Genomic DNA, 13,525 nt, shown 5'->3' with positions numbered 1-13,525 from the left:
AGACCACTCTTCAGCTCTGCACCCTGTGAACAGAAGCTAGTCACTTTACGCCTTTGTTTGCTCCTTACCCCTTAGTTTTCTCATCTGTAAAATCCAAGTGACTAGAGAGGAAAAACCCACCCATCTTTTAGGTTCTTCATGCCAATTAAATGAGGTAATGGGTGTGAATGTTCTTACAAAATGCCCTGAGTCTAACATGTGATCTAATGAATTGATAAGGGTTACTCTCATTTCTGCAGAGGGATGACACTTGCTCTGTTATCTCTGTACTCTCCACCGCACCTTTCTGACTGTGCTCTGGAAAATTCTTTTGAAGCTCATTCTGTCAGTGTAATGTTCCTTGGGGTTCACAGGAAGGAAGGCTCAGTCCAAATGGTGGAGGGTGGACCAAGAACAACCCCTGCTCTTCCTGAACAGATCCATGTGGAAAGCCAGAAATGCCCTCTGCTACTATACAGGAACCCCTGGGTAGTGCAAATGGTTAACATGCTCAGCTGCTAACTGAAAGGTCCACCCAGAGGCACCTTGAAAAAAAGGCCTGGTGATCTACTTCCGAAAAACAATTCATTGAAAAGCCTATGGAGCACGGTGCTACTCTGACACGCATGAGGTTGCTGTGAGTTGGAATCCACTCAACGACAAGTGGTTTTTGGTGTTTTATCAGTATACCGAGTGCACTGTGGCAATTTTCTGAAATTTCCCATGAAAACATCAGGGTTTTCCTGGAGGGGAGTCAGAAACCCTAATGGCTGTGCTTATTACATTTGAAGTGTCTAACTTTAACCCATTCACAGTGGAAGGTTTTTTGGAAGGGCACAGCACAAGTTGTGTCTGTGACAAAAACGGTACTTTAATTATCCATTTTTAGAGTTTACTTAACCCCTCCCCCTTTGCCATGTGTTTTTCACTGGCATTGTTGTGAGAACTTATTAGTTAATGTTTGTGAAGCATTTTGAAAATGAAGAAAATAGCTATTGGCATAGATGATGAGTAGTAACGTTTTAAGTGTTCTTTTCTATTTCAGAAATTAAATTCCAAGGATAAATCTTATCAGCTCTTAGAATAATCAACTTTGCCACCTGCAGCAGATTTTAATGGGCACATATTTTCAGAATGTTACATGTTAGACTGGGGGAATGAACATGTATTGAGTACTTACTGTGTGCCAAGCTCTGAGCCAGATGCCTGAAATTTGCTATTTTTAATCCTGACCACAACCCTGCAAGGCAGATGGAACTGTTCAGATTTTTCAGATGAGTAAATTTAAATTGCAGCTCTCTAAGTGGCTTAACCCAAGGTCAAGATTGGAGCTGGTTTTTCAAACCTGGGTCATTTCAACTCCAAAACGCATAGTAGTTCCATTATGCCATGTAGAATTTTGAATTAAGATCTTTCCTGTAACATCCACTTGTTTCGCAGTATTTAACAAGTAATAGACAACAGATACACAGCCTTGAATGTTTATTTTGTGTGTGTATGTGTCTGTGTGTGTTTTAGGTGAAAGTTTACAGAGCAAATTAGTTTCGCATTCGATAGTTTGTACATAAAGTGTTCCATGACATTGGTTGCATTCCCCTCGATGTGTCAGCGCTCTCCCCATTTCCACCCTGGAATCCCCGTTTCCTTTCTGATTTTCTACGCCTTCTTGCCTTCTCAACTTTGCCTTTGGGCAAATGTTATCTTTTTGGTCTCGTATAATTGATTGTTCCAAGGAACAAGGTCCTGTCTGGTGTTATTGTTTATTTTATGGGCCTGTCTATTGTTTGGCTGAAAGGTGGTCTGGGGAATAGCTTCAGTTCCGGGTCAGAAGGGTTAGAATGGTTTTAATCGGATTAGATCATTTACTTTCTTTAAAACTAACTAGGTTTCATTTTATGGTGTAAGAACTCTTGCCTCAGACTTGGAGATTTAGGAAAGGACACAGCCTCCGCTTTCTCTGGGGTTGGGGGGGAGTGGGAGGGGAATAAGAATACCCAGTTTGTAAAGATGTGGGAGAACTAAGTGAAGTAATGTACGTGAAGGCCCATATCACCATTTATTATGTGCTTACTATCATTAGTATTTGGAGTCCTTGGGTAATGCAGATGGATTAGCACACTCGGCGGTTGACCAAAAGGTTGGAAGTTCCAGTCCACCTAGAGGCACCTTGGAAGAAAGGCATGGTGACCTACTTGTGAAAAATTAGTCATTGAAAACCCCGTGGAGCCACAGTTCTACTCTGACACCCATGGGGTCACCATGAGTCAGAGTCAACCTGATAGCTAGCAACTGGTACTGGTGTTATCATTAATATTAGAAGGAGTTAATAATAATTACTTGAGCTAAATATTTTTCCTGTATAACTAAAAGCACTTTTTAATCATCATTATAACAGGATCTCCATTTATTGAGTCTTTGCCATGATCCGGGCAGGTAGGTATTTTGCTAGGCACTTTGTATGTATTTTTCCATTATCACATTTATGACATCGTCTAGTAATTACTTATTTACTTACTTATTTAATTCCTTGCAGGCAATAACTCTTTTCTCTCCTTCCTATCCCCTGCATGTAACATAATGGTTCCTGGCCCTTTGTAGAAACTCATTAATGTTACCGAACTTAGCATGGCTTTTGTTCTTTTGCACTGCTTGTCTTCTTTTAAGAGCTAGCTTCAGTTGCGGGGAGGGGTTGTTCAAATGAAGCACTATATTTTAAGATTGTGGCTCATAACTTGCTTTAAAATATTTCTGGAACTAAAGAAATTTTGAATATTGCTAGCCTTTCACTTTCTTAAAAGGCAAATTCCTAGGATAAAAAGAAAGATCAAGAATTGGAAGAGTTTTCCAAGCAAACTTACTTTGTATCTGTAATTTCAAAGGACGTGGCTATCCTCCTCAAAGAATGTGAATTCTTTTCAAATACCTTAGTATATATACATGTGTCATATCCAAATTATTCTTATAATTAACATATTAAATTAGTTCCTGAAGTTCCTTATCTGATAATTATATATTATGCAGTTTGAATTATAGTATAAGTGTAATAATTTTGAAACTTCATCATGTTTTTAAAAAGTCTTACTATTTCTGAATTTTATCTGTCTATGGTGATGGAAAATTTGGCAAAGGATGCTGGTGATGGTTGCACAACATAATTGATCTAATTGGTCTCACTGAATTGTACATGTGAAAAACGTTGAATTGACAAATGTTGTGTTATATATATTTTCACAACAATAAAAAAGAAAAAAACCCAAAAAAGTAAATTGTTTCCCAATTACTATGAATAAGTGAGATTTCACAAAAGCATGTTTTGAAAAGGGCAAAGATTGTTAGAACAGAAATTCGAGTTTATTTATTCCCTCTTTTAATCCAAATTCTGTTTTTAAGAGGCAGCAAGATTTTTTAAAATAGAGCAATGAAGAAATTAAAATGAAGGAAAATTAAGAAAATATAAAAGTACGATAAGTTCAGAGATAAGGTTCATGTTTTTTAAAAAGTTTGTAGTGGGGTCCCGTGCTCTTGCACATAGCAGGTTGCAGATTTGACACTCATTTTTCCTAACAGCATTACAAAGAGGGACCCCAGTGAATTACAAGATTCAGTGTCCACAAAACAAAAGCAAACCTGTCACACGGAGGACAGAGAATATTAGGTAGTGGTTCGCTGTCGTAATAAGGCATTTTGCCTCGAAGCAGACAGAAATATTCTGATAATGGGTATTTGTGATTTTCATTTTTCCGTCTCCTTTTGCTTCTTTTTCATGATTTTTTAATAAATATGTATTAGGAGGATCTCCGTATGCAGGAGAGAGAGAAGCTTAAAAAACACGGTGTGGAATGCTGCTTGACAGTGTCATACATTCACAAGATGTCCTTGAAGATGGAGCACAGAACAGAGATCAGGGAAATTTTGGCAGCTGCAGTTGGGGAAATAAATGGCTGTTGTGTGATTGGGCAGATCCTGAAAGCAGGCTCCTGCTCAAACCATGTAATTAAGAAAAGTGGGAGCTTTTGTCCAAGTGCAGAATGTTCATAATATCAGAGTGTGTCAGCAGGAGCTTTTAGAATGGATCAGTACTTTTCACTCTCTGATCCAGGGAGCAGTTTTCTTATAAATCATCTTCTCTCCTTGCTGTCCTCGTGAAGGTTGCTGCTAGGCGATAAGGCAAACCTAGATGGTAACCTTGCTAATTCACAGTGATTTAGGTGAAGGGAAAACGGAACCGGAGACTATTTCAAGAGATGTGATTTTTTATTCCTTTGGGCTCCCATGTGTCCTCGAATGTAGGAACAAACAGAGTGTGGCCAAGGAGAGGCCCTGCAGAGTGGCTCTGGGGAGAGGATGGAATTGTTTTTAATACTGTGGCTCCAAACTGGTTTGAAGTACTGACATTTATCTTTCTTTTTAAGAAATAACTACATTTCAGATTATAAAAGTGCTATATTCTTATTGTAAAAAAAAAAAAAAAACTTGGAAAATAAAGATGTGGACAAGTATAACAGTCACCTATAATCCTACATCTGTTGTTAGCATTTTGGGTTTTCCCTCCTACTCTGCGTATGTTTGTATCATTGAGATAATCCATTCCTTATTTCACCTGTTTTCTACAATGATCATACACATTTTCTCATTTTATAAAAACCCATTATAAACATAATTTTAACAACTGCAGAATATTTACTGTGAAACTATATAATAACCATTTCCTTTCTCAGATTCTTAGGTTGTTCCTGTTTTTTTCATCCTTCTAGATACACTCTTCCTGATATACCTCATTATGCATAGTTCTGATCTGCAAAATTTTGTATTGTTTTCTGAGCTTCAGAATTGGAGTCATTGGGTCAAATAATATGAACATAAGGTACAGAAAGGTTGTGCCAGTTTGTATTTCCACCAATAAGACCATTTCACTACACCTTAAAGCTTGACAGTGGCAAACCTTGAAATCCTATTTTTCTTTGTAAACATGTTGCCCATAAATAATTTAGAGACAGACTTCTCCCAGCCCATGTCTGAATTCTCACCAACACGGATTTGATAGGGTCCAGTTTGACTTCTGCCAATTCTACCTTCCCAGAGAGTGTCCAGGGGAATTATATTGCCCAACTAGCTCTCTGAAATAGTTTGAAGGATAAAGTTCTCTTATCAGGTCAAAAATATTTTTCCCAGTGTTTCTCTCTTATTTAAAAAGAAAAAAAAAAAAAGAAACACAGGGATGGGGAGAATTAACAATAAAGTTTGAAGGGCGATAAAGTAATTTTTAAATTTAAAGCTACCTTATCAAAATGACATTTAAAATCTTTTCACTAATGAACATGTAATGAACATATAATATAAATGAGGCTGTGTGAATTATCCATGAGTATAATTTACCATGGCCACTTATACATATATTGAAATACTGGGAACCATTTTAATCTACTCAGTATCTTTAGCTTCAGAATGCCCACAAATAATCTCTCTCCTTTGAATTGCACAATTCAAGCTGTTAGCATTGTACGATTCCTTTTAACAAAGAGAAGGTTGCTCTACACAGATTTTTCTAGATTCTAACCCTCTCTACTCCTCTTCACTCTCCCCCTTATTTCCACCTCCAGCTTTGTTAAGAAAACAAGTATTTATTTTCAAAGTAAAATATATTTCTATAAAGAATTTAATCTGAGTGTGCATAAAATTTAAATTTAGAGACGTGACCTAATGCTTTAGATCACAATGTACACGTAGAATAGCACGTTTCTTTTTACAGCTAAGTCTCAGTGTATTTCCCCACACTCTGAGCTACTAGCCAGGCATTTTATAAATATACAATACTTACATTTACATGAATTGTGCCATTGGCTATTGTTTCTGCATTTAATCAGAAGATAAGTAGACTTAATCAGTCTATGGGCAGTTTTTCAAATGTTTCATTAATTGTTCTTTGTATGGGAGGTGAAGATAACGTATTTACCATCACAACTGATTCCTACCTCAACAGGTACCCGTAGCTTATTAGGCATTTTGTTATTTTATCCACATTAAATATTCAGAGTTCGGAAGGACTCAGAGGTAGGATGGGAGGTAAATTGTTTTCCAGTTGATTTTTTTATTAGTGCTGATGTTTTTTGCAGGAAGCCTGAGCTTGCCTGTGAAATTGTTAAGTATTTATATTAAAACGAAAGTATTTGTCTTTTTTGAATATGACTTTAACAAAAACAGCTTATTGAAACTTTGAGATTGTATTTATTTATTTGCCAGTTTGGAACAGAGGACTGAAGGGGGGCAGTGTGGGAATGAAGGAAATATTCCATCATCTTTACGATAAACGTGATCAAGCTGTTCGAAGTACTGGAGAGTTTGCTGTAAAAAGTCTGTTTTAACTAAATACATAGAGGCTTTATCAAGACTGTATTCCATAAAGCTTTCAAGAAATCAACTGAACAGCAACTGGTTTGGTTTTTTTGTTATTGTTACCAAAGACTGCACCAGGAAATCATTTTAGGCCCACACTGAAACCTGAAAACACACAATGTAAGATGTAAAACCAAAACCAAACCAAATCCACTGCTGTCGAGTTGATTCTGACTCATAGCAACCCTATAGGACAGAGTAGAACTGCCCCGTAGGGTTTCCAAGGAGCTCCTGGTGAATTCAAACTGCCGACCATTTGCATGCCTTGTTGTTGTTAGGTGCCGTTGAGTTGATTCCAATTCATAACGACCCTATATACAACAGAACAAAAAACTACCTGGTCCTGCGCCATCTCACAACCATTGCTATGCTTCAGCCCGTAGTTGCAGCAACTGTGTTAAACCATCTTGTTGAGGGTCTTCCTCTTTTGCATTGACCCTCTACTTTACCAGCATGATGTCCTTCTCCAGGGACTGGTCCTTCCTAATAACATGTCCAAAGTACGTAAGATGAAGTCTTGCCATCCTCGCTTCTAAGGAGCGTTCTGGCCATACTTCTTTCAAGACAGGTTTGATCTGTCTTCTGGCAGTCCATGGTATATTGAATATTCTTCGCAAACACCGTAATTCAAAGCATTGATTCTTCTTCTGTCTTCCATATTCATGGTCCAGCTTTTGCATGCATAGGAGGCGACTGAAAATACCATGGCTTGGGTCAGGCACACCTTATTTCTTAAAGTGGCATCTTTGCTTTTCAATGCTTTAAAGAGGTCTTTTGCAGCAGATCTGCCCAATGCAATACGGTGTTTGATTTCTTGATTGCTGCTTCCATGGGCATTGATTGTGGATCCAAGTAAAATGAAATCCTTGACAACATTAATATTTTCTCTGTTCGTCATGATGTTGCTTATTGATCCAGTCGTGAGGATTTTTGTTTTCTTTATGTTGACGTGTAATCCATACTAAAGACTGTGATCTTTGATCTTCATCAGTAAGTGCTTTAAGTCCTCTTCACTTACAGCAAGCAAGGTTGTGTCATCGGCACATCACAGGTTATTAATGAGTCTTCTTCAAATCCTGATGCCACATTCTTCTTCCTATAGTCCAGCTTCTCGGATTATTTGCTCAGCATATAGATTGAATAAGTATGGTGAAAGGATACAACCCTGATGCATACCTTTCCTAATTTTATACCATGCAGTATCCCCTTGTTCTTTTCAAACGACTGCCTCTTGATTTATGGACAGGTTCCGCATGAGCACAATTAAGTGCTCTGGAATTCCCATTCTTTGCAATGTTGTCCATAATTTGTTATGATCTACATAGTCTAATGCCTTTGCATAGTCAGTAAAACAAGTAAACATCTTTCTGGAATTCTCTGCTCAGCCAAGATCCATCTGACATCAGCAATGATACCCCTGGTTCCATGTCCTCTTCTGAATCCAACTTAAATTTCTGGCAGTTCCTTGTCGATGTACTGCTGCAACTGTTTTTGAATTATCTTCAGGAAAATTTTAATTACATATGATATTAATGATATTGTTCGATAATTTCCACATTCTGTTGGATCGCCTTTCTTTGCAATGGGCACAAATATGGCTCTCTTCCAGTCAGTTGGCCAGGTAGCTGTCTTCCAAATTTCTTGGCATAGACAAGTGAGCGCTTCTAGCACTGCATCCATTTGTTGACACATCTCAATCGGTATTTCATCAATTCCTGGATCCTTGTTTTTTGCCAGTACCTTCAGTGCAGCTTGGACCTCTTCCTTCAATATTGTTGGTTCTTGATCATATGCTACCTCCTGAAATGGTTGAACGTTGACCAGTTCTTTTTGGTACAGTGAGTCTGTGTATTCCGTCCATCTTCTTTTGATGCTTACTGTGTCGTTCAATTTTTTGCCCATAGAATCCTTCAGTATTGCAACTCGAGGCTTGAATTTTTTCTTCAGTTCTTTCAGCTTGAAAAATGCCAAGCGTGTTCTTCCCTTTGGTTTTCTAACTCCAGGTCTTTGCATGTTTCATTATAATACTTTACTTTTTCTTCTCAAACCACCCTTTAAAATCTTCTGTTCAGCTCTTTTACTCCACCATTTCTTCCGTTCACTTTTAGCTACCCTATGTTCAAGAGCAAGTTTCAGAGTCTCTTCTGACATCTATTTTGGTCTTTTCTTTCTTTCCTGTCTTTTTAGTGACCTCTTGTTTTCTTCATTTATGATGTCCTTGATGTCATCCCACAGTTCATCTGGTCTTTGGTCATTAGTGTTCAATGTGTCAAATCTATTCCTGAGATAGTCTCTAAATTCAGGTGGGATACACTCAAGGTTGTATTTTGACTCTGGTGGTCTTGCTTTAATTTTATTCACCTTCCACGTTAACTTGCATATGAGCAATTGATGGTCTGTTCTGCAGTTGGCCCCTGGCCTCGTTCTGACTGATGATATCCAGCTTCTCCATCGTCTCTTTCCACAAATGTAGTTGATCTGCATTGTAGTCGATAATCCCTAGGAGAAATTAAATTTTGATTATGCTTTTCATATCTATGTTGGCCCTGGTATTTTAAGTATTAATGCCTCTTGTTCTCTCCAGTGGCTGCTAATTTTTTAAAAGCCCTGACTGCCAGCACCAAGAATACTTTTGGCATCTCAGTGAAGAAGATGCTGTTTCAGAGGAGGGATGCCTCAAACCTACCTTATTGTTTACAGATAGTCATTTGCTTAGGCCATAGGCATTTAGACCAGAAGCAGGACTGTCAGTTCCGCATCAAAGTGAGATAGGGTTACCAGTACTGGTTGCCATGGAGTCGATTCCAACTCATGGTGACCCTGTGTGTGTCAGAGTAGAACTGTGCTCCGTAAGGTTTTCAATGGCTGATTTTTCAGAAGTAGCTCTCTAGGCCTTTCTTCTGAGGTGCCTCCAGGTGGACTCGAACTGCCAACCTTTCAGTTAGCAGCCGAGCTGGTTAACCATTTACACCATCCAGGGTCGCCGGTTTAAGGTCAGTCTTTGTGTACAGGCAGTCCCCTGGTTACGAACATCTGATTTAGGGAGGATTTGGACAACTCCTACTTGCCCTTTAATGTTATGTGAATTTGCCCTCACTTTGAAACTATTGAACCAACCCCTACTCACAATAAATTCATCATCAAAATCACCTTCACTTGCTGCACATACAGCTTTTAAATCATTGAAAATGCTTTGAGCCTTTTCTTGCACTAAAGTAAGGCTAAATAAAAACCTGCTCCGACTTACCTACAAATTCGACTTACAGACAGTTAGGACCGGATCTTGTACATAAGCCGGGGTGGGGGGCAACAGCCTGTTTTTAATTTATGTTCTTTTGGTGAGGACGGGGAGTCATTTAGAGAAACTCTGGAGGGTATAGTTTAAAAGAGAGGGGTATGTACAATTCATTATAATTACTTGTTTACATACCACCCTCTCCCATCCCCCAGCTTGAACCTCCTAAGAGCCAGGACCACATTATATTTGTTTCCCCAACTCCTAGAACATCACCTTGGTCTATAATAGCACTCAATAAACTTGTGTTGAATTGAATACACTTGTTTTAAGGATGTGCTGAGAATTTTTTACCACATAACTTCCTAGAGTAAATAGGTCTTTCAGGTTATTTGTGTATCTGCCCAAAGGTATTATTAAGCTGTCAGCGTGTTTTCCCCAGTTGGCATTAAGTATTTTTTCTAGAGTTTCCTAGTTACCTTCCAGCAGATTCTGCAGAAACTTTGTATAAATGATTTTGGGGACGTGAGTGCAGTCTTCAGCCAGAATCCCCTGCTCCGGTCGTCTTTGTGAGTTATTACCTGTAATTTGTGTGTGTTTGGTAGACGGTAAGGGGGTGTCTTTCCAAATTTCCTTTTCTTAGAGTGATTAGATCATCGATCTCAGCCCCTTCTCTTGGGTCACGTTAATACGGGCTTCTTTGAGGCAGAATCATAACCAGGAAAGAGTAGTAACATTTAGAAAAAAAATATTAACCTGAAGGGACTTTAGCTAATTAAAGCCTCTTGAAAAGGAGGAAAGCAGGGTGTGGATTTCATGAGTTAATGGAAGAAACTTTAAAGAACTATTAAATTGGGGGGTTGTAAGGACATTTTTAGGAGCCCTAGCAGCACAGTGGTTAAAGCGCTAGGCTGCTAACCTAAAGGTCAACAGTTGGAACCCACCAGCAGCTCCACAGGAAAAAGGTGTGGTAGTCTGCTCCTGTAGAGATTTACAGCCTTGGAAACCCTGTGGGGCAGTTCTACTCTGTACTATAGGGTGGCTATGAGTTGGAATTGACTCGAAGGCAGTGGGTTTGGAAGGACATTTTTAGTATCTTTCAAGGAGCAAGAAAAGAAGTGAGGAATTATTCCTAAAAATAATGTCTGTCTTCAGGAACACAAAGCCTGCTGTGTAATTTTCTAACTTTGGGGACTCGTTTTTCGGGTTTTTGAAAGGTGGGTGAGATGCAATAGTCTGGGCTGCTCCACCAGAGTCTAACATACTGTGTGTCAGAATTTTATAAGGGTTAAGTGGGAAATGCCTACAGAGAGAATTAGGACTTTTATTTTTGTACTCATGAATAATTTAAATCTATTTCTTTAATGGTTTGATTCAGTGACTGCCCTTGGTAAACGTTATTCTTCATGCTCTCGGGAGTGCTTGTTCTGTTACATAAGGGTTAGCTTTTATACATAAATTTTCAAAAGTCCCTCTGCCATGGTAAAAGAAAACACCTTTAAATACTGACTAAAATATTTAATAACATACAGGTGTGTGTCTCATATTACACACTTGAGACATGTTTGCAATCGGTGCATTCAGCGTCTTTTTCATTTCTGGGCATGCTGGCATTTAGGGGGGCTGAAAGCAGAGGGGGTACTTGGAAATGAAACATCATATTCCTGTGATCTTCCTTGGTTCTTTCGTCTTGACTCCTTTGCATGAATTGAGCAGTGAGGCCAGACCTCCCCCAGACAGCCAGGAGTTGAGAGCTGCTGAGAACGCTGTGATGGGTGCCTGGCCACCCCGCACTGGGCTCTCAGATGATGAATGTCAGCAGTGAGGAGTTCTATATCAGGGCAGCTTCCTGTAATGTAAAGCTATAAACTTTTATTTGCCTCATGAAGTAACTCCTGACAGTGTAAACTAGGTTAAGATACATAAATGCAAGGCTCAATACAGTGTATTGTCAGACTGCCATTTTTATGGAAAATATTAGGGCAAGAACATGATACAGTGTGGCTGAGAGGATTAGTGAGAGGGCTGTGGTGGCACCTCTGATGTGGCTTTCCAGGGCCCGGGGACAATGACTCTGTCCTCAGTCATCAGGAGGAGGACCAGTCCTGTAACTGTAGCCTGACTTTGCAAACTTGAACAAATTAAAACATTGTGAAGACTAGGAGATGAAAGGAGGTGTAAGGATTTCATGAGTTGATGAAAGGAATATTAAAGGGGGCTTTAAGTACTTTTTTTTTTTTTTTTAGTCCCTGGGTGGTGCATATGGTTTACACACTCAGCTGCTAACCAAGAGGTTGGCAGTTCAAGTCTACCCAGAGACACCTTAGAAGAAAGTCCTGGTGATCTACTTCCGAAAAATCAGCCATTGAAAACTCTATGGAGCACAGTCCTACTCTGACACACATGAGGTCGCCATGAGTCAGAACCGACTTGACGGCAACTGGTTAAGGACATTTTTAATACTTTAGTACTTAAGTACATTTTTAGAATTTTAGAGTGGTCTTGCTTAATACACTTCAAGGAGTTGACTGGCTACAGCACATGCACTCTCTGACATATGGACCCTTTGGCAATAAATATTTGATTAATGACTGAATGTATTCTGAAAGCAAGAAATTATATGAAAAGAGTGATTTGGGAAGGAAGGAAGGTGTTTACTCTTTGATTATATTACTGCTCTTAGCTTTTCTCTTCTAACTCCCAACCTAATTTCTTAGGTGTTGACATTTATCTTTTTCCATGTTCTATTCTCCCTGTTGCAATAATATTAACAATACAAGCTAGCATTTGTAGGGGGATTACCATGCCAGGCACAGTGCCGAGGGCTTCTCGTACAGTGTCTCCTTCAGTCTTTCAGGACAATTTGGTGAGGGCAGGTGCCATTAGTATTCCCTTTTGATACTAGTAAGACCATGGGGGGAGCCCTGGTGGCACAGTGGTTAAAGCACTAGGCTGCTAACCGAAAGGTTGGTGGTTCGAACCCACCAGCTACTCTGTGGAAGAAAGATGTGGCAATCTGCTTCCATAAAGATTTACCACCTTAGAAACCCTGTGGGACAATTCTAGTGTGTCCTGTAGGGTCACTAGGAGTTGGAATCGACTCGACAGCAGTGGATTTGGGTTGAAGACCATAGGATGCTCTGAACCACCAGGCTTTACACTCTCCCTCTGAGTGATGGTTAAATTGGGGTGAGATGAGGGTGTGGAGGGGCCTGGTTAGAACGATGGGCACTATATGCTGTCAGCCAGCATGCTCAACTAATTGGTGGTGGGTGAGTGTATGTGTGTGGTGGTAGGAGAGATTCTAAACTTTTCTATCAAGAAGTAAAAATATTGTTAGTCTACACAGAGGTAGAAATGCACCAGAAATGTCTCAGGCCTGTATGGGAAGGATCATGCTGGGGCTCCTAATCCATGGACAATGGATTGATTTTAGTGTACGTAAAATGTGTGCATGCACATTTTTCTGGGGAGAAAGGGCCAAGGCATTCAACAGGTTCTCTAAGGGGTCCATGCCAGCCAAAGTTTCAACCCTCCTGCTTGAATGAATCCCTCTTAAAGCCTGCATTTCAAATAATTATCTAAATGTATGCCTAGCATATAGTTGGTGCTCACTAAGTGACTGTAATGAATGAATACTGGGGAACCCTCCTTAGGCTGGCAGCTTACCTGCTCTGTCGTCTTTTGTTATCTGTAAAATGGGGGTGATGATGGAAGCTCCATAGACACATCCAAACTCCCTAAGGGACTGAATTGCTGGGCAGAGGGTTGTGGAGACCGTGGTCTCAGGGAACATCTAGCTCAATTGGCATAAAACAGTTTATAAGACAATGTTCTACATTCTACCTTGGTGAGTAGCATCTGGGGTCTTAAAAGCCTGTGAGCAGCCATCTAAGATACTCCACTGGTCTCATCCCT

General features: G+C 39.5%; 1 protein-coding gene across 6 annotated transcripts in view; it reads left to right on the top strand.

Annotated features, from left to right (window-relative positions):
* Positions 1-13,525, top strand: part of ELAVL4 (ELAV like RNA binding protein 4) — a 97,575-nt gene that overhangs the window by 26,552 nt on the left and 57,498 nt on the right. The window contains exon 1 of one of the 6 annotated variants that reach the window (XM_023727091.1): positions 11,896-11,913. The exons of the other annotated variants lie outside the window; for them this stretch is intronic. The gene's annotated coding sequence lies outside the window, so the exon portion shown is untranslated. Of the gene's footprint in view, positions 1-11,895; positions 11,914-13,525 lie in introns of those variants that run through there. 6 annotated transcript variants of the gene reach the window in all.

Source organism: Trichechus manatus, unplaced genomic scaffold (assembly GCF_000243295.1).
Source record: "Trichechus manatus latirostris isolate Lorelei unplaced genomic scaffold, TriManLat1.0 scaffold00015, whole genome shotgun sequence".
Classification (NCBI taxonomy): Eukaryota; Metazoa; Chordata; class Mammalia; order Sirenia; family Trichechidae; genus Trichechus; species Trichechus manatus.
The sequence above is the reverse complement of the archived record's forward strand: the minus strand, read 5'-3'. Positions and strand labels throughout refer to the sequence as shown.